Source organism: Chiloscyllium plagiosum, unplaced genomic scaffold, assembly GCF_037043375.1.
Source record: "Chiloscyllium plagiosum isolate Xiang-an unplaced genomic scaffold, Cpla_swu_hap1 HiC_scaffold_11, whole genome shotgun sequence".
In the NCBI taxonomy this organism is placed as follows: domain Eukaryota; kingdom Metazoa; phylum Chordata; class Chondrichthyes; order Orectolobiformes; family Hemiscylliidae; genus Chiloscyllium; species Chiloscyllium plagiosum.
In genome coordinates this window covers 50,164,848-50,190,514 of record NW_028270149.1, presented here as the reverse complement: position 1 = coordinate 50,190,514, position 25,667 = coordinate 50,164,848, and the positions used below count along the sequence as shown (strand labels likewise).

The following is a 25,667-nucleotide window of genomic DNA, read 5'->3' as shown; positions in this document are numbered from 1 at the left end:
AAGGAATCGGAATCTTCTCAGTAAAACCACAGATATCCAACATGGAAGTAATTCAGTTGAGCAAACAAAATACATTCGATTAACTCGTTGAAGTCATATGTTTCCTTTGAGTTCTACTGTGTAGCTTCATTATAACACGAGGAACAAACAAGATTAAAAACAACACACCTAACGTATAGTGCTACATATTTCTTTCAAATCAGTGCACTGACTGCATCAATTGATTTATCACATTACCCACGTCGTTTTTGTAGCAAAATAATGTGTAAAAGTATTCTAAAATTTAAGATATGCATCTTAAACCAAACTGGAGACTTTTGCTCTATTTTCATTCAATACCGTTGTACTTACACGTAGGGACTGTTTTATTTAAGTAAACTGTCAAACCACAACTGTATATCATATAACCTGAAGGCACTTCTGAATGAAGAGACACGTACATTGAAATATGCAAATATATCCACAGACCAAGATCGAACTGAGAGCATGACAGGTTCTTGACTGCAAGGGAAGATAGTTTTTTTAAAAAAAAACTGAGCTCAGGCTACCTCGGTTCAGTCGCAACTCCTTTCTAATCCTTCTCTCGGTTTCTCAGACACCCTAAAATAAAGAAGCTGATGCATAAACGGGAATTAAATCCGGCATCTAAAAAGACCCTGGTGGGAGGGGTTACTTACCAGCTGACTCTGGTATACGGCTGACTGTCCTGTCATCTTGGAGAAGTAGAACCACACAAACACCACTAAAGCAGAAGAATAGGAAAAGGAGAGAACAGCGAAGCAGCCGCGCCGAGTCCTCACAGCAACACACAGAGCTAGGATCGGAATATCTAACTTCTGAAGCGACACAATTGCAGGAAAGCAACTCCTCCCACTTTACCTCACTGCCACAGAGAGAGAGAGCTGCAAGATTTTCTGGCGCACTAGATCATGCTGAGAGGGGCTGTTTCCTTGATCGTCATTCATATAAAATGACTGAAAAGCTACAATAAAACACTTGTTAGTGACTGTAACCATCGCCTCATGTCGTTAATACAATTGACCTCTGACTAGTTGGCTAGGGATACTGCCGAAGGCTCATTGTTCCCCGTTTTTATTCCCAGGACTTTGAAAAACAGCCGATTTCTTCATAGCCAAATACTATTTAAACCTCTCAGTGCTGTGGATTTTTGGTTCTTATTCATATGTTGCAGAGGATGAAGGGGGGAGGGGTGGGAAAGGTAGTGAGTGCTCTGGTGGATAAAATGTTAATCTTCAGCATACAATAGATCAGAAAATCCTAGGCTCAATTCTTAGCCAGTTTTCAGTTATCTCCCTCCACCAGCGAGAACCACTAAAATCTCCCCAAGGGTCTTGGAATGACTGCAGGAAAATCGGGCAGGTTCCCTGCTGCTGTGTGCATTTATTCCGATGTACTATTATAAAGATGTGGGCAGAACATCAAACTCAACTGCGATGCGCGCGCACACACATCTCCCCCCACCCCCACCCCCATGATAGAAGTGCCTGCTAATCATTAAGTAAGAACCAAGTCAGTAAAGTTTAACACAGGTGCCCCCCACAGGTCCTCCAAGAGGGAGTGTGGTCAGAGGAGAATAATGGTGAAATCGAACACTAAAGCACAGCAAAATAAATGCCATAGGTGGCAAGAAATTATTGCAATTGACAACTGCTTCGCAAGCGTGAAACAAGCTCGTAAACGATCCGAGCTTTCAAAACTGTTTAGTACTGTTGTTATCGTGACTTAGAAAAATGTTGAACTTGGGTAACTTTTTAGTGATGTTGATTGAGAGATATACTCTGTCCAGGAAACCGAGTGTACTGCCCACTGTTCTTCAATGAGTGCTATGGGATGGTTTACAATAACTTATACAGACAGAACTCAGCTTGAAGTCTCATTCCAAAGACAATATTTTTGACAGCAAAGCACTATTCCAGTACTACACTAGTGTCAATCTACGATATGTTGTCAAGTTCAGACATAACGCCAAAACCGAATCATTGAGATCCTGACACAAATTAGCACTTGTATCTGTTACCAATCTGTACTTTGAATGGAGTACTTTGAATTGGTGCTGGAAAAGCACAGCCGGTCAGGCAGCATTAGAGGAGCAGGATTGTCGACATTCCGAGCATGAGCTCCATCAGGAATGCCGACTCTCCTGCTCCTCGGATGCTGCCTGCCCGGCTGTGCTTTTCCAGCAACACACTTTTTGACTGTGATCTCCAGCACCTGCAGTGTTCACTTTCTCCCTGTACTTTGAATTGAAACAAGATAGAGCAGCTCCTTTTTTCAGTCTAATAAATATTTTCCTTCCCTTTCTAATTTATTCTTCTTAAAAATCCTGATCTAAAAGGGGTGACCCAAGCCGCGTTACAGTTGCATATGGACTGATCTTATAGAAGGCCAGCACTAATAGATAGACCTCACTGTCTCCTTCTGTATCTTGACCATTCTATGACTGTAGTATACTATCAATAAGATATATTTTGGGGGTTAACTCATATGGCACGATCTCATGAGTGTGTTTTTCAATACCAAGCACAGTGTTGTTCAAAACAACTTTTAATGAGAATATTCCTAATAGAATTTAAGAAAGTCGCCACCGGGCAACTTGTGAGCAGAGTACTGATCGTACAGGATTATGAACGGATAAGCGAAGTTACATAAAGGATAACACACACGTCAGAACATGTTCTTGGATTGTAGCTGCTACACACAGGGTAGCACAGTGATGGATGTGCTCCGCCGAGGCCTGAGTCACTATGTATCATATGGTGAATAGAGACATTATACTGCACGACGCATTACACAAACAGTAACAGAATAACAAAAATAGGTGACATACACTAGAATATTAGCTACTTTGTTACACAGGATATTTTAGAACAATTGCCATCTCAATCTTACAAAAAATATTATACAAATGAAAACTTTACCGATGCAAGAGAAAATCTCAGCTACAATATTTTGCACTGTCTCCTTACTGTAGGGATCAATTTAAAACACGGTACCCTATACTCATTATAAAACTCAGATTTTAGGCTTTTCCAGTTACACATCACACAGATTACGCAGCTGTCTGGCAGATGAGTTTTAGTCATTTTAATCACCCTATTCAGGGATGTTATGACACCTCCGAGACAAGTAAAACATGATCCCAGACCTCTGTCTCAAAGGAAGGGACTCTACCACTACGCCACAAAATCCTTACAACTTCTGTTTATATTATGGATTTCACAACCTCAGGATGTCCCAAAGTGATTTAATACCAATTAATTACTTTTGAAGTCTAGTCATAGTCGCAGTGTAGGTAAAGCACAAGTCAAATTGTTTTTACTGAAATTTGGCTCTGCACAATGTGATAATGAGCATATAACCTATTGTCCAGTGATGTTAAGGATTGTATACTAACCAGAAACATCAGGATAACTGTACTTCTCCATGAAATAGTGGCATGTGATCTTTTACATTGGTTTAAAGTTTCATCTGGGAAAAAAGGCACCTCCAACACTGCTGCATCAACTTAGATTTTTGAGTGAAAATCTCAGAGTGATACTTCAACACTCCCAGCACTCGGATTCAGAGCTGGGCCTGCTACCAATTAATGGACATTCTCTCTGCTACCTTTATGTCTTTGCACTGCCTTCACTCCAGCCAGATATTAAATATTTTAGAACATTTCTGGAAAAGAGGAGTGGATCAAACAAACAATCTAGTTGGATGCTGTGACATAGTTGGTTCAAAAATCATTATTTCTGTGACTAGTTTTTCTGCTAGCATGGTTCTATTGCTGCTTAGATATCTGTCAAATTTCAGCACAAGGCTTTTCTTCATGCCTTGGTTGCAAAATGTGATTATAGCAAAGTCTTAGCTTGGGGCTGCATTATGGCTTTAGATGTGCAATGACATGAGGTGGTTCCATTTTCCTGCCCCTTGAGTTCTTGATTGCAGTTCACTCAAACCAAAAGTGAGGGGAAAAAGAGGAGTTAGAAACAGTGCAAGTAGCTCTAGCATTCTGTTTGAACAATATAGAGGTTTCAAAACAAACACTTGTTTGCAGATTATGATGTGGTACATGATGGAATCCAGGGTTTTGGTCCAAAACTATAATTTCAAATGAATAGCATTCCAATTAATCAAATTAATTTAATTTGTTCAATGAGTCTATCACAATATTTTCTTGTTGAGAACATCTTCCCATTCTATGCTGAATTTGAGATCACAGGAACAAAAGACCTACTCCCAACATTTTGAATAGTAAATATCTGCTGGAAAAGGGGATTGTTCAATGATTTTCATTCTACTCTTACAAGGAAGCATCTGATCTCTTCTCGGCATCTTCTATTTTAATCAAGCTAAAGGCTAAACTAAGTGCCAAAGCTAAACTCAGCAATGGTGACTATTGTAAACTATAATTTGCTTTGACCAACAGTTGACAGGATGGAGATAGAGAAAAGCTAGGCTGAGATCATTATTTGACATGATTTAGAGATGCTAGTATTGGACTGGGGTATACAAAGTTAAAAATCACAACACCAGGTTATAGCCCAACAGGTTTCATTAGAAGCGTTAGTTTCCGGAGCACTGTTCCTTCATCAGGTGTGGCACTCTGAAAGCTGGTACTTCTAATTAACCTGTTGGACTATAATCTGGTGTTGTGCGATTTTTAACATTATTTGAGTTGCTGTCTTTAGTTGCAGATGAAAATGATTGAAAATCTTGTAATAAAGCTTTATTAGTGGACTAATATTCTTTATTGACACCAATAGCCAAGTTTGTCCAGTTTGTATTTTGTCAATTTCCAAGCTCCTCAAAAACAGGTAACAAACTGATACATTTTAAAAGTAACAAGTCCCATTGTATCACACTGTGTTGCAGCATAGTGCAAATTTATTTGTTCTTGTGTAAATGTTTTACATCTAAAGAGCTTCCAGCTTTTTAACACTCAAAATATTCCTGAATAAGTTTGTAAAAGAAGTGTAATATACACATTTCCTGTTGCTGGACCCTCAAATGAGAAGGCAAAACTTAACCATACAGTCTTGCATGATCTGTTTGGGCTCAGAATGTTAATGTTACAGACAGATCCAAATGAGGGGTGGGGGGAGTTTGCTTAAGTGCAGATTTATGTAAGTTATAAAATGAATACTTTTGTTTGTGATAGACTTTGATTTGCTGAACTGAGTTCAAGTTACAGTTCTTAACAGTAAGAGCAAGATAGTCTCATAATTAAGACAATGTGAAGACAACAGTACCATCATTGGCTATTCTGATTACAGCAAAAGTCAATTACTCTTAGAATTAATCTGTTTGTTTAGACTTTTTATTTTAAACGTGTGGTATTGTTTCTATTTCAGCTTAAGGTCTTTCAGCAGTTGGCGGATTCTGAATTAATGAAACTGCCCTAACTTTGACAAGTCATTCATTTAGATGAGGTGTGGCGTGGTTTTAATGAATGCTGATCAGTTGAAATTCTAGTTCACTGTGTTTGCCAGTGAGTTGGACTCTGCTTCACCTTGGATGCACAGGATGGTGTTATCACAACTGCATTTAGCTAAGCACTCCATCCTGCAGCAAGGGCATTGGCATTTTGAAACACTGAGGGTTACCTGAAGTGAGGTTTTCCCTGCCATGCTGACTCAACCATGTCCCTGGATTTGAATAATACTCTATTGACAACTAAATTCTGATTATCATTCACCAAGTCTTGGAATTAATCTGGACAACACGGTGGCACAGTGATTAGCACTGCTGCCTCACAGCGCCAGAGACCCGGGTTCAATTCCCGCCTCAGGCGATTGACTGTGTGGAGTTTGCACATTCTCCCGTGTCTGCCCTGTGTCTCCCCGTTTCCTCCAGGTGCTCTGGTTTCCTCCCACAATCCAAAAATGTGCAGGTTAGGTGAATTGGCCATGCTAAATTGCCCATAGTGTTAGGTGAAGGGGTTAAATGTAGGGGAGTGGGTTGCGTTTGGTGGGTCGGTGTGGACTTGTTGGGCTGAAGGGCCTGTTTCCACACCGTAAGTAATCTAATCTGTGACAGCAGCATATTCCATTAGCAGTGGTAGATGGTATTTAGGTACAGGAAAGTTCAACATCCACTTTTCCAGAACAGCCCCTTAAATCTAAATTAACAGATTAGCATGCTATATGATTCAAACTTTCCTGACTAGGGAAACATAGAATGGATCTCAGAGAAACCTATGCAGATATCTTCCAATATTAATTGGCAAAAGGATTCATGACCTGAACCTGCCACATATTTCCATTCCGCAATGTTGCTTTCTGACTTCTTCTGCAACATCTGCCAGTTAAAAACTAACTTGAAATACCAAACTCTGAATGTGCATTCTCGCACAATGTCTGTGGACTCATTGTCCTGTGGGAATAATGGTGAAATGGTTAGTATTCATCGCTATTATTCCACAAACTGACAACAACTTTAGGAAATGCATACAATGACAGAATAATTAAGAAACCTAGGAGTAGCTCCAGTGAATCTACATTCTCCATTGGGTCCTTATATAGGGTCCACAGACTGTTATACCCCTTGCAAACATGAATTGACAAGAACATCCACTTTGATGATACTAGAGTGGGTCAGCACCAACCTCAGAAATGATGTCCAAGGTTTATGCTATCCTCACATTTTGAAAGGAAGAGCAGCTGGTAACTGAATTTGGATCATCTACAATAACATGCAGAAAGTGACATGATATTATCACTCACCAAGACATCACACAAGTATTAGCAACCTGCTGCTGCTAGAAGAAACTAAAATAACTAAATAAAATTATAAGTCTTAAAAAAAAGATAGAAATTCATTTCAAGAATGGGCATAAAATGGATGACATCAGGTTGCCTGTCAGTTGTGCATATATTTGAGAGACATTTAACTTGGTTGCAGTCAGTGCAGTCAAATTTCAGGTGCTTTACATACTGAGCAGCCAATCTGTACCCATTGGTTGTACACAACTGCTCGAGACAAATGTCTGCCCCCACTTGTCTTCAAAAGCAAAATTTGCCAACAGGTGGCCTCTCAAGAGTGTTATTTTCATGAAAAAAAGCTTTGAAACTGTTTTCCTTTGAACATTTATAAATATTCTAGTGACGAGTAAATAGCATACATGTATAGTCAGCCCATGTCTGTGACATACAAACATAAAAACTGACAAGTAAGATTAGTTTGTACATTTGACACCTGGTCCACTCCATGATGTTTGGAGAGCCATGACTGAATACTTCATCACTCCCTCTTCACCCCTGCCATCTTACTCTCATCCGGAAAAGGAAAATGAATCATTCCGGACTTACATTCCAAAAGGAAAAAAGCTCTTTCAAGTACATTGTCCTTTTAAACTTATTTTTAATCCAATTTTGATTTTAAAATAATTGAAATTGCAACAAAAATTACATGACCTCAGGAATTTTACAACCACTTAAGTAGTTTTGAATGATCGTCATTGTTATGAAAGGCATTGATCACTTGTGGAAGTTTACTTTCACAAACAGCAGCAGGATAGTGACCCATTCATCCATTCTAGTAATATTGCATTAACATCCTTGATTTTTGCTGCCTGTTTCTTTCTGAAGTGCTTTTAAACATTGAGAACTGGTGACATTTTTCAGGGAACTGACAAAGAGGACCAACCCAAACAGGATGAGGAAACTGAATTAACACTCACAGCTGAAATGATACAGCAAGGGGGCTAATGAGTAGAATTGCATTTGCTCTTTTACTCTCTACTTCATTTAGCAGTTTCAAGGTGGTCCCTTTATGAAGAAAAAAAATGCAGGTCAGATGTGCTGATGCTGCAATTAACTCAATGTTTCTTATACAAGGAATCTAATGATGAGGTATTTTTTACTTGAAGGGGCAATGCCATTCTGAGAAACTGTTAGCGAAGCTTATGTTTTAAGACAACAATATTTCCTTAAGAAATTTTTAATAAACCTCAGACATATGAAACATATTTTGACGAGGTGGGACTTACACCTGGCCCCCTTAGCCCAGATGTAGGACCACCACTGTGCCACAAAAGTCCAATATAGTTTTTCTTGTATCCTGTTTACTGATCTTCAATCAAAACCAAATCATTTGGTCATTTCTCTCATTACTTTTGGAATCTTGGTCCGAGTATCTCATCTGCCACATTTTCTTAGGTTACATATGGCTATGCTTCAAAAGCATTTAACTCATGGTCTGAACACATGAAAAGATGCAATATAAATGCATATTCTTTTAAATTATATTCTGGACATTCTTTGACATTAATAATTGCCCATGGTCAGTCAGGAAAGAAAATGCATAAACATATGAACTAGGAGCACAGGAAGATCTCTAGGTCCTTTGAACCTGCTCTAGCCTCAGAAAGATCATGGCTGATCAACTTTCACTCCTTGCATATCAAAAATCTATCTCCTGTTCCTTAAAAATAATCAAAGTTCACCACCTCTTCTAATACCAACACCTGGAGCAGAACTAAACCATTCAGCTCATCAGGTTTCTCTTCCATTCGATTACACTCAATCTGACAATGCTCAACTGTCTTTTCTGTGCAATCCAATTACCTTACTGATTAAATCTGTCTATTTTAACCTTGAATATATTTAATAGCCAAGTCTTTACAGCCTTCTCTGTTGAGAGGCATCCACAGATTAAGACAGTAATCTACTCATGCCTGAAAGAGTGGCCACTTATTTTAAGATTATGCTCTGGTCCTAGCTCTCTCATAAAGAGGAACACCCTCTCCATACCTATGCAGTCAAGCCTCCCTCAGAATCCTTTATGCTCCATTAAGGTTGCATCTTATTCCTCAAAATTCCTGAGTACAGGCCCAACCTACTCAACCTCTACACGTACGAAAATCCTTCCATGTCTGGGATTAATTTAGTGGACCATTTTTGGACTAGCTCCAATGTTAGTATATCTTTCCTTAGGTACAGAAACCAAAACGGTTCACTATATTCTGGATGTAGTCTAATTAGTTCCTTGTATTGTTTTGGCAAGACCCTTTTTATAATCCATTCCTTTTGAAATAAAAGTTAATATTACATTTCCCTTTTGAGGAAGACAATTTGAAGCTTCACAATCCACAGAGAAATTGTAAAGATGATCGTCCACACAATTGACTCAGAGCTCATACTCAACTTTTGAATAATGAATCAATGCAAAACCTCTTGCGTATTAAAAATACTGTTGTGCCGTCACACAGAATAAAGTGGTTAAATAGAAAATAATGGGGGCCATTATCATATTGTAAACTATATTCATGCCAATGCTGAAAACTAGCTAAGGTGGAGTAACAGTGCCACTAAGCCCAAACTTTTAAACTGATCGTTATTGGAGGTATTTTTGGTTGAAAAACAAGGAGTCATGCTGGAAATGACCTGGAAGAATGGTTTGTCATCAGTTGTCCAGCTGGTAAACACAACATGCCATCATGACTGCAGAGTAAAGAAAATCTGAAGTTCACAAACAATGCATTTTTCAGCAAGTATTTAGAGATTATTGATGGGGATGTGAGCACTGAAGCATGGAGGTTCACTTTCTGGCAAATTAAAGACTTTGTTTAACTCTCCTTTAGGAGATTTTTACATCTGATATTTAATTTGGCATGTTTCATAGCACTTTGTTCTTTTGACCATGTCAAAATATATTTATTTTGTGCTCCAAATTAAAAATAAGTCTGCATGCTGCAGTCAGTAAAAACAAAACCTGAAAATATGTTGCAAGGACAGTTATGGATGTTGCTTTTGTGCTTTTCAATGGTTCTGATTAACTGCCTTCAAAGTGAGGTGGGTAATCCATACCCTCAAATAATCTCTGCTGGCATAACCCAGGCCTGGAAGGATATAATAATCATCGAACTGCTGGAGCATTTTCACAATTGAAATAGACATGGTGAAAAATGATACACACTCACCACGTACTTTACTGAATTCTGAGTGATAATTCTGACTCGATGTCTTTTTCTCAGTCATTGCCTGTAATTGAAAGCAATGCCCCACTGTGAACTACACTACAAAGCACTACAACGAGGTACTGAATACAACAGAATTATACTAGGAAACAATTATTGCGCCATAATAAATAATCACTAACAAACGTATAGATTTTTGGTCAGTGTGGTTTCCTAAAGCTTGTTCTGCCACAACAGCTACAGCATGGCAAGTCCATGAACTCCATAGCAACTTGAAAATTTGAACATTTGTAAACAATAAATGAATAAATAGCATGAAATCAAAGTGTTTAAGACCATATTAATTAACACCTGTACTTAGTTCTGTTACAACAGGCAAACTTTCCACAGGTATAAGAATAATTGCAATGCCTGCTGCACCACAAATAGAAAAACCTGTCAGTTTTGTACCTTGCAGGCACTTACATGGTCACCCAATTGGCTTTCCATCAGGATCACTTCCCAGGACAGCTATGCCCCACCGTACGGGAATATGCTGACTAATTGGAGATTGGCCATCACAGAGAGCTTCAGTGTCTGCTGGTGGCTCAGCTTGGAAGTCTAGAAGCAGCAGGATCGAGTGGTACATTATCAAAGGGAATGTGGTTATGGAGAGATAGGGACTGGGAGGCCTCACTAACAAGGACAGGAAGTGGCTTTCAGCAGCTCTTCCTATTTCCCCAGCTGCGCCTTGAATCATCCCAACCAGGGGTGGATCAATGTCACTACCCTGACCCCACACTTCTCACCCACCAGGCAGGCCTCTCCTTGTACAAATCAGGGAAGCTGCTCGCATTCTTGTCTCCTTGGAATGGAGTTAATCATTGCAGTGACATGAAGTCATTAATTGATTATAAAGGTGTCAATGGGGAGTTGGGCAGGAAGGCTTCCTATAGGCCAACCACCCAGAACTTACCTTCAATCCTCCCATCACCACAGAGATTATCTTTCTCATGACAACTATCAATTAATTACCTTTGCCTCCTGTCAGCTTCCTTGCTCTTTTTCTGGCAGTGAAGATTCTGCCCAATGAACATTGTCTGCTTTGTAAAAAGTGAGGGAGAGACTGTGTGGTCAGATGACACTAATCTAAGAGCAGATTCGCTTTGATTTCACACATTTGCTTCATGGTAAATAATAAAATAAATTTATTATTTCAAATCAGTATGAATAAGTCACTTAAAACAAGTATTGATATTTACACATTTACAAAACGCTGATCATTTTGGGGAGTTTAATCCATGGAATGTTTGAGTAAATCATAAAAAGGTCAGCTGAGAGTAAAGTATTTCAGTTCAAATTCTGGTCAGCACTGAGTTAGATAAAGTCCAACAGTCAATATTAAGGAGATGTCAAGCTCCCTAGTGCAGAATGAGTATCTGATCCTGGTTCTAACTGATGAATCCGAGAGAGAGTGTGCGCGTTTGGGCAAAAGGTTTTGGCTTAGTACTTCACTTACTATATGGTTGAATTATATATCAGCATTTCTTTCAGCAAAGTGCTGAAGGACTGCATAGAATCAAACCATTGAAATCAAATTTATTATGATATTTAATGGAATATTTGATAAAGTAATTCAAATAACATTGTCAATATAACATGTTGGAAAATCAACCATAAAAACTTCCTACATAAGATACAATGAATATTGCTGTTGAGGCATTAAGAGTGTAATTTTAGTGAGAGAGACATAAGCTATGGTGAAAGTTGGGGCTGAATCATAAGACGGGTCCAGTAGGATATCTCTCAAAACAGAATGAGTTTTTGTTGCATGTATTTAATGAGATACATTTAAATACAGTGAAAAGCTTCCATTTGTCACCACAATGTAGCATCATTTTGATAGTTTAAACTATATCATTTCATTTTGCTTTTATTTGTAAGGAGAAGTCCATCTACATTAGAGTTCTGAGCTGGCTCAGAACTACCACTGCCTCGGTAGACCCAACTTAGCTAAATCGCCAATCCTCAGATGCCATCTTTTGCTGGGCTGTCTCACCTTTGTGCTGCCTGTGCCATTCCCAGCAGCATTGGAGTTTCTTGCAGTGGCCCACCTCAATGTTACCATGATGCCCTTCTGATACTGCTTCACCCCCACCAGTGCCGATGAAGTTGCCGATTCTCAGGTGCCACCTTACACCACTGGGCCTACCTTGCTGATGTCACCTCAGGACCCACTCTCCCCCACATTGGGCTTGCTCTTCACCTACCACAAGTCCACCGTTGATGCTGTCCGAACTCTTAATGGCAAAACATAAATGCAAAAAGAAAATCCACGAAAAGAGAAAAACAAAAAGGAAAAAGTGTTTAAGTCCTGTGCTCAGGAGCCCTACTCTGCTGTCAGTGGATGTTTTATGCACTTGCCAAGTGGCAAGGTGAATTTCTCATTAGACAGCTGTGAGTTCCAATTAAATGGGATTATTGCTTGTTAAACACCTTATTAATGCCACAACTCATCTCATTAATATTCAGCTATTCATCTTTAAAAACATGCTGAACAAGCTAAATGCTGCAAAATCTTGACATGGAAGTCAGAGCAGGTACCTGGTGACTTCAGTTTGGGGCTAGCTCCAAATGACCTCCATGTAGGAGGCTAGATGCTTACAGTTCAGGGCATGCACCATTGGGCAATGGCTACACACAACCCACATCCATAGACATTGGCATTCACCACCTGATAGCCTCAAAGAACACTCATGGAACTTCTCATCTCTACCTGCAGCACGCGTCTGCTATTCAGTGCAATGTCTCTGGCTCTATGAGCAACTATCATTGTAATTCTACAGCAAAGAAACTGTGCTCAGAGGCTCACACCCAACTCAATGACTGGACAAAGCTGCATCTCTATCTGATTCATTTATCCTCATGGCTGTCACTTACTCGGAGACCAGCTGATGCTCACAGCATTGCTGCTTCCTGTTGTCAAGCTTTGCCTTTTTATGCTTTCCTCTCTCTTCCAGAGATACAAGTCTCACCATACTGCTGTAGTTCTGTACTGTTTAGCACAGACACAAATACAGGAAGCTTGTTGCAGCTGTCAGCAGTCCTCAGTCCTCAACTGAAGGGAGATGGCATTTAGTCTGGAGGTACAGACTGAGTAAGTCATGGGCATCCTCCTATATTAGTCCTTGGACATGGTCAGTCAGCGTCAAAATGCCCTCCACATAAGGGATGAAGAGGCAAATGTCAGGCAGCTCACCACCTGCTTTGATTTTTATGCTGTATTTGAGGGCAGTTTTTCTCCTGGAATCAAAGAATTGTAGGTATTATGGGAGATGAAAATGGGTGGCACAACTGTAATTTTGATGAAGGTGGGGAGATGTCCCATTGAGTGAGTAAGCAGCACAAAGGGCATGCAGGGTTAGTGGTTAGTCATGGATTGGGGTTGGAGAGAGTCAGTAAGGGAAATAGAGTGTGGCAGAGCATGAAACTTGGAGGAAGGGTAGGTACAGTGGCAAAGATAAAGTGAGTGTAAGCTTTATCAGAGAAAAGATACACGGGTGGAGAGGGAAAAGTAATTGGCTTTCTTGTCATATTGTATTCCTAGCTGCGTATTCCTCCAGAGTTGAAAAGTGTGGTGCTTGAAAAGCACAGCAGGTCAGACAGCATCTGAGGAGCAGGAGAATCAATGTTTCAGGCATAAGACCTTCATCAGGAGGGGGAAGGAGACTGAGGCTGGATCTGGGGCGGGGGGGAAGAAAAGAAAGAGTAGCTGGGAAGGCAACAGGTGGATGCAGATGGGGGGGGGGGGGGGGGGGGGGTGATTATGAGAAGTTGGTGGATAGGGTGGAGTAGATAGGTTGGAAGGAAGATGGACAGGTCGGACAGGTCGAGAGGGCAGTGCCAAGTTGGAGGGTTGGGAGGAGGGGAGATAAGGAAAGTGAAGTCGATGTTGATGACTTTCCCCCTGCTTGACCTATCCATCTTCCTTTCCACTTGTCTGCTCCACCCTCCCCATCAACATATCACAATCAGCCCCCACTTGCATCCACCTATCACCTTCCCAGCTACCTTCCCCCAAGTCCCAACCCCCCATTTATCTCTCAGCGCCCTCCCATCCCCCAACCAACATTCCTGATGAAGGGCCTATGCCTGAAACATTGATTTTCCTGCTCCTTCACTGGTCAGGCAGCATCTAAGACTGCAGTACCCTGGGTGGAAACTTTAGACCACACTGGCTTGGTCTGCTGTCATCACCTCTCCTGCTTGCCTTGACAAAAAGAGGACATTCGATGTTATGGGCATGAGCCCTTCATCAGGACTGGTCCTGATAAAGGGCTTTTGCCCGAAATGTTGAATTTTCTGCTTCTCAGATGCTGCCTGACCTGCTGTGCTTTTCCAGCACCACTCTAATCTAGACTCTGGCTTCCTGCATCTGCAGTCCTCACTTTTGCGTGGAAGAGGACATCTGCCAGTGTAGCACACCATCCGGACCCCTGCCTGTAAAACTGGGGTGTAAAATTTCCCATGTCTGCTATATTTTGGGCAAATGTCGGTCAGCATGCTGGGCTGCTTGGGCTGACAGTAATTTGTCCAGCTATATAACAATCTTCTAAAGAAGAATGCACTGGCACCAGCAATTCGGGAATATCCATCGAGAGGTTTCAGGAAGGGTGGATAGTAATGTGAGTTTAGAAATGGATGTGGAGGACACAATAAGGGCAGAATAGTAGTTAATGAGGCAAGTTCAGTAAGATAGAGTAAGAAATTGGGCTAAGCTGCACAGCTAAAAACCCTCCCAAAAACCCCATTCAATTTCCACTTAACTAAAAAAAGATTCAATCAGATGATCATCACTTCTGTATTGGTGTACTAAACCCTCAATTAAAAAATTGAATCAAACACTTGTTTTCATGAAGGCAGTATCCCTTTAAGTAAATTTTAATCAGAATGACATAAGAGTGAACCATGAACAACTTGCCTTTATCGCAAAGGCCCTCACTGTATTGCACTGCTTGTTGGCTCAATATTTTCATATAATAGACATACTCTATCTATTTAATCAAGTTTCTGATGGATCGCACTGCTGAACCAGAGAACCACGTTCACAAAAGAGAAGTGTCTGTGATAAAGAATCAATTCTGCTAATAGCCCTGTCACCAGCTGTACACTAACCATGCATGTAATCAGATCAAATTGTCTTGGAGACAGGAAGCAAAAGCAGAAAGGTGTCCTTTTGACAGGAAATGTTTATATTAAAGTGATTATAGGCCATGAAACTGGCTATTAAGCCCATCTCCAGAATCACTGGGCAGTTCTCCCACTTCTTGGGATCAGCCCCAAAAGAATTATCTTTAAAGTTAATGATCATATGTCATTCAAACTTCAAAATTTGTTGCAATTTTAGTGGAAATATAGAAGATGCAAGTGCAAGACAATGGTTTACTTTCCATTGATGTTAGACAGGCCACAATTGCAAAAACCCATATTGGAAGCTAATTAAATTGCACCTCACAGCATTGTACAGTTTCCACTGAGCCAGCAGTTATTTTCCCTTTTCAATTATCTTCTCTTCCTTTCCCATAGGAGACATATGGGCCAAATTTTCATGCCAGTGTTAAGAATGGAGTGGATCATTTCCTGACAATGCATCCTGTGCCCTATGTAAATCTGTGCACTGGGTGGCCACCAAGGTCAATGGGTTAGAATACCATTTCCATTTGCTGGGGCTTCAGCCATGATCTATTCATGACTGTTAGGTCACTCTATACGTGCCACATTATCCTCCCAGGTCTTATCCCAATTCCATGATCTGTTCACATATATCTTATGTTCCTTTTATAACTCCAATACCTCCTTTGCATCCTCATTCATTCTCCTTATTCACTTGCCAGTATGAACTATGGGCAGATCTTATTGTAGTGATTGGAATGAGGTCAGAAAGGTAGATGTCAGAATGAATTCCCTGATTGGACCAGGCAAACAGCCCTAGTTGGATAATCCTGACTGACAGATATAAACAGGAGCATCACAGGCTCTTCTCAGTCTAGGAGCCAGCTCTGAGCTAGCGGAATCAATGAAATGTACTATGTACGTGAAAATAAAACAATGACTTGATGACAGAATACCTGTCTTCAAAGTGTTATTTCAGTGGCAATGGGAGAAAAACATGCCTCTGAAGAGATTTGCCCTCAGTCACATTTGAGTCAGAGTAAGCATTTCTGGCATCATGCCTCTATCTGGTAAGCTTGAGCTCATTTGATCCATCCAAAGACTGGGTCCAATATGTGGAAAGGATGCATTAGTTATTTTCATGGCAAACAACATTTGGGCTGACAATAAACAACAAGTAATTCTCCTGATAACTTGTGGACATGCAGCTTTTTGTTATTAGGAGCCCAATCTTCCCAGAAGCACCAGATACTACAACCTTTTAAGAGTTGATGACTTTAGCTAGGGAATATTACAGCCCAAGCCTCCTCCAATTCTGAGATGTTATCAGTTTTACTCAGCAATTTGTGAACCAGAGGAACTGTATTGAGATTTTTGATGAGGTTAAGATGAATGGCAGAGTCGTGTGATTTTGGTTTAATCTGAAGTGAGATGTTGAGAGACCGTTTGGTTTGTGGGATTAATGATATGATCATGCCTACTAGCTGAAGACTATCTGAACTTCAAACAGGCTCTACCACTGGCAGTCTCATTAGAAAATGTGCGAAGTGGAGCATCTGAGTTACAGGGTATTCTAATGGAAGTGGACACCCTCACCAGGGCGACTGAGCTTGGGGAGCACCACTTGAGTGAAGGCAATTGCATAGCCTCACACAGGACATATCCTGAGCAGAGGGTCTCTGGATCAGCCCATAGCAAACCCCAAAACAAAGCCAAGCCTCCACTGAACAGTTAAAATTTTCTGGAGGGCCTGGACCGGCAGGCTGTTGTAGTTGCTGCTATTATGTGGATTCAAGACAGCAAGCACATGTATCCCTGCACACCCTGGAAAGTCTATCTACATCTGGTTTGGAATAGTTAAGTTGCTTAACATCCAAATCAGAACCAAAATAAACATCTGGTTAAATGGTATTTGGTTCTAATGGACTTGGAGTTTTATGAAGGGCTTATGTCAGAAATGTTGACTCTCCTGCTCTTTGGATGCTGTCTATCCTGTTGTGCACTTCCAGCATCACTCTTTTGGACTGACTTCTCCAGCATCTACTGTCCTCATTTTCTTCTAATGGAGGTTGATACCACCACAGCTGTATTAGTAACTGCAGAACCATATTTTACCAAAATTTGCTCTGGAGTCCAACCCATAAGTGCGTAAGATCTTGGCCAGGATGACCAGCTCTGTTGGGAAACCACTACAGATAAAAAGGTACAATTTGGGTTCCCTTCTCTTATGAGAAGCAGCTCATTCTGTTAACACTGATTATAGTAAAAGGCTTGGGCTCAAGATTAATGGGGCAAAAATCAGTCGAAAAATATTTAACTTGATTGGCTCAACACTTTAAATTAGAAGATGACTGCCTGAATGACATCCTAATTAAATACCTGGATGTTTTTCAGGGAGGTCTACGGACTATCAAAAGGGGCATAGGTCACCATACATGTTGACCAAGAAGCAATGCCATGATTGTGCAAGGCCCGCCCAGTGCCATGTGTCTTATGGGCAAAAGTTGAGGCAGAAATCAGGAGGCTGGAAAGTGAAGGAATCATCAAACCAGGTAACACAGTTTACAGAATGAGCAGCACTGGTCATACTGATTGTGAAGCCAGATAGGTTGGTTCACCTTTGTGGGAATTTCAAACAATATATACCCAAATTCTCACCTATGGGGCTTAAGTGCAAAACTGGTGGGGAAGCAGTCTTTCACGAGACTGAGACATGAAACATGCATACCTGCAATTGTGATTAGATGAGGATTCCCAGAAGTATGCTACAATGAGGATTCCCAGAAGTATGGTGGGCGGCACGGTGGCACAGTGGTTAGCACTGCTGCCTCACAGCGCCAGAGACCCGGGTTCAATTCCCGCCTTAGGTGACTGACTGTGTGGAGTTTGCACGTTCTCCCAGTGTCTGCGTGGGTTTCCTCCGGGTGCTCCGGTTTCCTCCCACAGTCCAAAGATGTGCAGGTCAGGTGGATTGGCCATGCTAAATTGTCCGTAGTGTTAGGTAAGGGGTAAATGTAGGGGTATGGGTGGGTTGCGCTTCGGCGGGGCGGTGTGGACTTGTTGGGCCGAAGGGCCTGTTTCCACACTGTAAGTAATCTAATCTAATCTAATCTAATCATTACTCATAAGGGTTTGTACCAATGTACAAGACTGCCATTTGCAGTATCAGCAGCCTGCATCCTTTTCCAGCAGACCATAGAGAATATTTTACAAGGGCTAACCGAGGTTGCCATTTATCTGAATGACATGCTAATAAACCGGAAGACCAATAAAGAGCATTTGGAGTAATTGGACAGAGTACTTAAATGTTTCTCCCAGGCAGACCTACGCCTTAGAAGGGAAAAGTGTGCATTCGAGACACCCAAAGTGACCTATTTGGGTTACAGAATTAAGACCTGTTGGAAGATTAATGAGGGCGATCAAAAGTTGCCCAGCTACCATGTCTGTACCGGAGCTTAGGTCTTTCCTTATGCTGGGGAATAATGCCTAAAAATTCATGTGTAACTTGGCCTCCATCCTGGCACTCGTACATTGGCTATTAATAAAAGGTCAGCGTTGGAAATCACCTTCCGGCCAAGATGTACCTTTAGGGAGGTGTTGAAGCAGCTATCATCTAAGGTGTTAGCACAATGATTACAAGCAAGATGTGGTGCTGACATGCGATATCTCTCATGTGTAATTGGAGTAATGTTGGCTTACCAGTGACCCAACTTCCTGATTGCATATGCTTTGCGCATTTTGGCAAACGCCTAACGAAAATACACCCAGATGGAGAAGGAAGGTTTTCCGCTCATGTTTGGTGTGAGAAAACTTCAGCAACATCTTTACAGACATAAGTTTGTATTAGTAATGGACCACAAACCCCTGCTAGGACTAATTAAAGAGGACACCCACCACTTCAGTTTGAATTCAGCTGTGGGCCCTTATTCCCAGTACATACTATTACTAGTTGGAACACCACCTGGGAGGCCAAGTGGCTAATAGGGATGCCTCGAGCCCCTTCCTACTGACAGATACACTACTGGTGGTGCCATCACTGGAAAAGAGTCTGTTTTGGTTTTAAATTTTATGAGACATCCTTCCGGTCACCACTGACAATCAGACTGTGAATACAAAAAGATCCTGAACTGGCAAAACTGAAACAATTGGTGGTAATGGGGGGGGGGAAATCACAGAAGTACCATCAACTCCAGAATTGAAACCTTTCTGGACCCAGCCAGACTGGATTACAGTAGCAGACAGCATATTGTGATCACCATGAGCAAAGGTCACCACCAGATACTGGCTGAACTCCAGAAGTTTTCAAAATGAAGATGTTGGTGGGATGTTATGTCTGGTGGCAAGAATTGGATGCAGATGTAGCCACATTGGTGGGGCAGTGCACAGAGTGCCAACAAGGAGTGAAAAAAAATTACAGCCAGCAGCAGCCTCACTTTTGTGGGAATGGCAGGGTAGACTTTGAACCCGTTTGCATGTTAACTTTGCAGGTCTTTTCATGGAGTCTATGTTCTTAGTCATTGTGGACAGCCAGGTCGACATCATAGAAATAGAATTCCCCGATTGGGGCTGTTAACCTGGTCCAATTGGAGCCCTGGCTGACAGGAGAGTCAGGGGTTTTGCTCAATTTAGGAGGTGGCTCTGAGCTCACTCAGTTATTGTTATGTACTATGCATGTGTAAATAAAGAGCGACTTAGAATCTTGGAATTCCTACAGTATGGAAGCAGGCCATTTGGCCCATCGAGTCCACACCAACCTTCTGAAAAGCCTCCCATCCAGACCAACTCCATCCCTGTATTCCTAAGTTTCCCCTGGCTAATCTACCGAGCCTGCACATCCCTGGACACTATAGGCAATTTAGCATGGACAATTCACTTAACCTGCACATCGTTAGAGTGTGGGAGGAAACCAGGGCATTCAGAGGAAACCCACACAGAAACGTAGATAATGTGCAAACTCCACATAGACAGTTGCCAGAGGCTGGAATTGAACCTTGGTCCCTGACATTGAGGCAACAGTGCTAACCACTCAGCCACCATGTGCCCCAAAATGATGACAGGATATTGGGCTTTCCATCTTGACTCCTGAAACAATGCTAGCAAGTCTTTGAAATGCTCATAGAACCCTCAAATTAACTCATCCATTCAAAATACACTTGAACAAAAGTATACCTCCTATTAGTTCATAAAACTATCACTCCAACAAAGCCATTTAAACTTAATTGAGAAAAATACTCCATTTTAATGCTCATGAAACAGTCAAAGTAATAAGACATAAATGTAGGGGTATGGGTGGGTTGCGCTTCGGCGGGGCAGTGTGGACTTGTTGGGCCGAAGGGCCTTTTATGGGCGGCACGGTGGCACAGTGGTTAGCACTGCTGCCTCACAGCGCCTGAGACCCGGGTTCAATTCCCGCCTCAGGCGACTGACTGTGTGGAGTTTGCACGTTCTCCCCGTGTCTGCGTGGGTTTCCTCCGGGTGCTCCGGTTTCCTCCCACAGTCCAAAGATGTGCAGGGTCAGGTGAATTGGCCATGCTAAATTGCCCGTAGTGTTAGGTAAGGGGTAAATGTAAGGGTATGGGTGGGTTTCGCTTCGGCGGGTCGGTGTGGCCTTGTTGGGCCGAAGGGCCTGTTTCCACACTGTAATGTAATGTAATCTAAAAAAACATCCATTCAGAAACCTCCAAAACCCTTAATTCCAAATGCTTGTTGAATTGTCAAACACGTTCATATCTCCTTGACAACTGTGTCAACAAACCCTAATAAGCTAAGTCCATTTCTAGGTTTTGAACACAGCCATATATTCATACTGACATTGGATTGCACAACTCTATAAACAAATTACTCAGTGCAAAACAGAACCATTGAAATTGATGATTTGCAAGGGCTCGGATGTCTGGACTTCTAAGATTCAAAGTACAAGGACCAGCTGACACATTAGTGCTAAACAAAGAAACCTTGGAGTGTAGGTTTATAGCTCCTTGAAAGTAGAGACACAGGTAGATCGGATACTGAAGGTGGCATTTGGTATGCTTTCCTTTATTGGTCAGAGTATTGAGTATAGGAGTTGGGAGGTCGTGTTTCTGTTGTACAAGACATTGGTTTGGCGACTTTTGGAACATTGCATGCAATTCTGGTCTCCTTCCTATTGGAAAGATGTTGTGAAACTTGAAAGGGTTCAGAAAAGATTGACAAGAATGTTGCCTGCTTTGGAGGATGAGTTACAGGGAGAAATTGAATAGGCTAGGGTTGTTTTCCCTGGAGTGTCAGAGGCTGAGGGGTGACCTTTTAGAGGTTCATAAAATCATGAGGAGCATAGATAGGGTAAATAGACAAGGGCTTTTTCCTGGAGTGGAGGAGTCCAGACTAGAGGGCATATTTTTAAGGTGAGAGGGGAAAGATATAAAAAGGGACCTAAGGGGCAGCACTTTCATACAGAGGTTGGAGTGTGTGTGGAATGGGCTGCCAGAGGAAGTGATGGAGGCTAGTACAATTACAACAGTTAAAAAGGCATCTGGATGGGTATATGAATAGGAAGGCTTTGGAGGGATATGAGCTGGGTGCTGGTAGGTGGGACTAGATTGGGTTGGGATACCTGGTCATCAAGGACGAGTTGGACTGAAGGGTTTGTTTCTGTGCTGTACATCTGACTCTATGACAGTTGAATGCATATGACCCCCTTATCCACTGGAAAAAGTACTTGAATACATCAACATATACTCAATGCTGATCAATTTAATGGTCACATGTTTTAAGGGTGGAATTTTATAATTAATTTAAGTTTTGAATATAATCATTAATCATACGGCATCTAAAATGGACATTTGATTAGATTAGATTACTTACAGGGTGGAAACAGGCCCTTCGGCCCAACAAGTCCACACCGACCCGCCGAAGCGCAACCCACCCAGACCCATTCCCCCTACATTTACCCCTTCACCTAACACTACGGGCAATTTAGCATGGCCAATTCACCTAACCTGCACATTTTTGGACTGTGGGAGGAAACCAGAGGAAACCCACGCAGACACGGGGAGAATGTGCAAATTCCACACAGTCAGTTGCCTGAGGCGGGAAGTGAACCCGGGTCTCTGGCGCTGAGAGGCAGCAGTGCTAACCACTGTGCCGTCCACTTTTTTTTTTAAAACATCACCCACCTTTACTTTGAAGCTGGCAACACTTTTATGCTTCTTTCTAAAGATTTGCAACTCCACAACACAGGCTTCCTCCAGGTTTCATAAACTGACTGACCCAATGTTTTACACAGGCTTTAGAAATCCACCTGCCTTGCTAAAGATATCAAACTCAAGTTCAATACTGAAACATTTAAAAGGCTGACCTGATGTTGCAATTCATTTTCCTACTCCAACTAAAATGGCAGAGGACATGAGCTGGAAATTTTTAAACTTACTGTCCTCTGTCCCCATCTCCATTTGTAGGTACCTGATGTAGTTTTGCTCAATGATGGGATGGCGAAATGTGGCTGCTGGTGTACAATTCCATAGGTGACAGGTACCTATCGGCATTTTGCTCAAACAGCCGTTTGGCAGCTGGGATTGAGAGTGAATTATTAAATTTAGGGTGGAAGGACTGTGTACATTTTTCAACACAGACTTCTTGAATTGGATCAGGATTCCAACTAAATATTCTCATCTTTGGACAAGGAACATTAAAATAATCAAAACATTCCAACGATTGCCTTGGCAGAGGCCAATTGGCTCAATACAAGCAACTGATTCAATCTGGGGAACATTTCGTATCCATGATGCTCTCAACTGCCGAACCATTCAATGAAATTGAAATAATTTCCTTCTGCGATAGTTGAGTCCCAGATTAACAATAGTAACAAACTGACATTCTCCAATATGATACACTAGCTGGTTATTCTGTTTTATTTTGTCGATGATGTATTAGGCTATCAAATTTATTTTACATTGTTTAATTCAAGGTCAATTGAAAAACAAAACAGCTGTCCAAGTGAATTCCTCAGTGGGAGTGGGAATATATTTCATGCTTTCTCTCAATCACTTGCTGTAATGAAATCATACAAATGTTGAAGTAATTTGCTTGCCCATTTTTTTTCCTGGTGACAATTACATCCATAATTAGTTGACAGAAAATATTCCCATCTTTTCTTGTTTTAACGCTCTTTATCTCAAATTTATTGATACCAGTGATTACCAATGAAACAGGATTTTGAGATTTAAGCTTGAGATTCTTTGATTAGGATCTGAAAGTACTGAATTCAAAATTATCATGCAAATTCAACACTTGCTTGAAGTCCAAAATGATTTGTTTATTACTGAATGTTAGATTATACATCACCCTTTGTGACTAAAAGTAATAATTTAATTCATGGAATATAGAGACTAGTTTGCAAACAAGGAAGAATCAAAGTAGTTCATCTTTGGAGAAAACTAACATAAAAACATACATATTAAGAGACATTCAGTTTGTGGGAAGGACAAATTATTGTTCCTGCATGGAAACTAAAAAGGGACAATTTGGTCCAAGACTCTTTGGCTAAGTGTAACATGTAGTGTGATGCATCAACAAGGAAATTCTTGGATTCAAATGTTTAGTTTATCTTAGTTAGGCATATTCTACGTATGTTACAGATAGTGAACAATTCCAGTAACTCTGGTGATTCTGGTGGCTATAAAGCACAACCTGGCTGCTGGTGCATCCATTTGGGTTCTTCGCAATAAATGCAGAGTTTAATGGAGAATGTTTTAAAGAGAAAGCCTTCAATTTCTCACTTGAGAGCCTCAGCCTGTTGCAGGGAGGAAGGGAAGGTGACAAAGGCCATCTTGCGAGAGAGTTAATCCAGGTGGAGCTATGAAGTTAGCATGATCCCAAGCAGCCTGATTAAATGCCCCTCCCACCAAACCCACTATGAGAAATCACATGATCCCCCGGAGCCTCACTTGCTTTATAGGAATACACCAAACTGCTATTTTCTGTAGAATGCTGGGATGTCAGCATTTGAGTTTCCTTAAGAGGACTCCTGTATTTCAACATAGCTTTCTAAAAATAATTTAAAAACCTGACTCAGGAATTTTAGTCAACAAGGGAGTTGATTGTTGTGGAGGGGAGTACTGGCAGGAAAGTCGAATTAAAGCTACAATCAGATCCACCATAATCTAATTGAATGCAAAGCTGACAAGGATGAATGACAGTTACTCTGCTACTATTCCTTATGATCTTATGAATGTGGCTCCCACAAAACACTAATTAACATTCATAGATTAATATCAGTTAAGAACTGTATCAGCATGACATTTACTGGAAACCTGCTTTTGTGTTGGTCAAGATGCAAAACCTAAGCATCATAACCTTGCTTTATTAGAGTGAAATACATTTCAGAAAGATGTTTGAGGGAAGATACAAACTAGAAGAGAGTCTAGTAAAAAGTTAAAAATGTTGTTCTCAATTGAGTGGATGTTGAAAGAGTGAATCAAGTTCACAGGAAAGATTCTACAGACCATTGCCTTTCCAATGAGGTTAAATGTTCTTCCATTTGCTGCAATAGTTAGTCAAATACAGTCCAAGAATTGGGATACTTCAAAAAGGAATTTGGACAATCAAGTAGTTGGTATGAAAAACAGCAACAGATTTTAGCAAATGTGATAGATAAAAGAAAACCTAAAACGTCAATATTAAAAAAAGTTCTTGCAGTTTGCCTGAGCAGTGGATTGGGAGATTTGGTAATGGTATAGTCAACATCCCTTTGGAATATATTTTTAAGTATCCACACATACAACTTTTATTTTAAAAGAAAAAAAAAACACAAATAGGATTGCACTAGCCTCATTTTTAATAAAACAAAAGGCACAAAATTGATGGAAAAGGTGAAAGACCAAAAGTCCAAAGAAAATACTAGTTTCCGGTGATTAGGTGACCATAATGGTACTCTATAACAGTTATGATGAACAACTCGAATTATGGTTTAATGTTAAATCCAGTGTCTTTTGCTTTTGGAGACCATGGTCACAGTGATTTTGAACTGTGCACTTCAGCCCACACATCAGATATTCCAGGTTACTCACTGAGACCATGACCATATGAAAAGGATCAACAATGTTGTTTTTGATGACTGTTCTCTTGAATGATAGTTCTAGAAATGGAGCTCACAATCCATACGTTTTGGTTCATTTAAGGCTTCTCAAACAAGAAAACCTTACTGTCCATATCAAGATCGAGTGACACTTGTACAGCACACGTACTTTCCACTCTGAACAGGAATATGGAGATAGGTTACAGTTTCAAAGCAGCCACTGATTTAATGTACCTGAGATGTGTGACTAAATCTCAGTTTTCACAATGTGAAGTGCAATTCCTACACAAAATAATTTGCATTCATATAACACATCTCATGACCACCTGATGTTTCAAAGCATTACAGCTGTAATGTAGGAAATTGAGCAGCCAATTTGCACACGATAACCTCCCACAAAATCTAATATAATAATGATTGGCCCTGTTTTATGACACAAGTTGAGTGATAAACGTTAACCAGAGCAATTGGGTTAACTCTTCTGCTCTTCTTTGAAATAGTGTTGTGGGATATTTTAAGTCTACCTGAGGGAACAGA

At 40.9% G+C, this 25,667-nt stretch overlaps 1 protein-coding gene across 5 annotated transcripts in view; it reads right to left on the bottom strand.

The window, feature by feature from the left end:
* LOC122557236 (putative E3 ubiquitin-protein ligase MID2) overlaps positions 1-25,667 on the bottom strand; it is a 401,669-nt gene that overhangs the window by 145,039 nt on the left and 230,963 nt on the right. For 2 of the 5 annotated variants that reach the window (XM_043704699.2, XM_043704708.2), the window contains exon 1: positions 678-823. The exons of 2 other annotated variants lie outside the window; for them this stretch is intronic. The gene's annotated coding sequence lies outside the window, so the exon portion shown is untranslated. Of the gene's footprint in view, positions 1-548; positions 567-677; positions 824-25,667 lie in introns of those variants that run through there. One more of the 5 variants, XM_087992044.1, reaches the window with a different exon arrangement.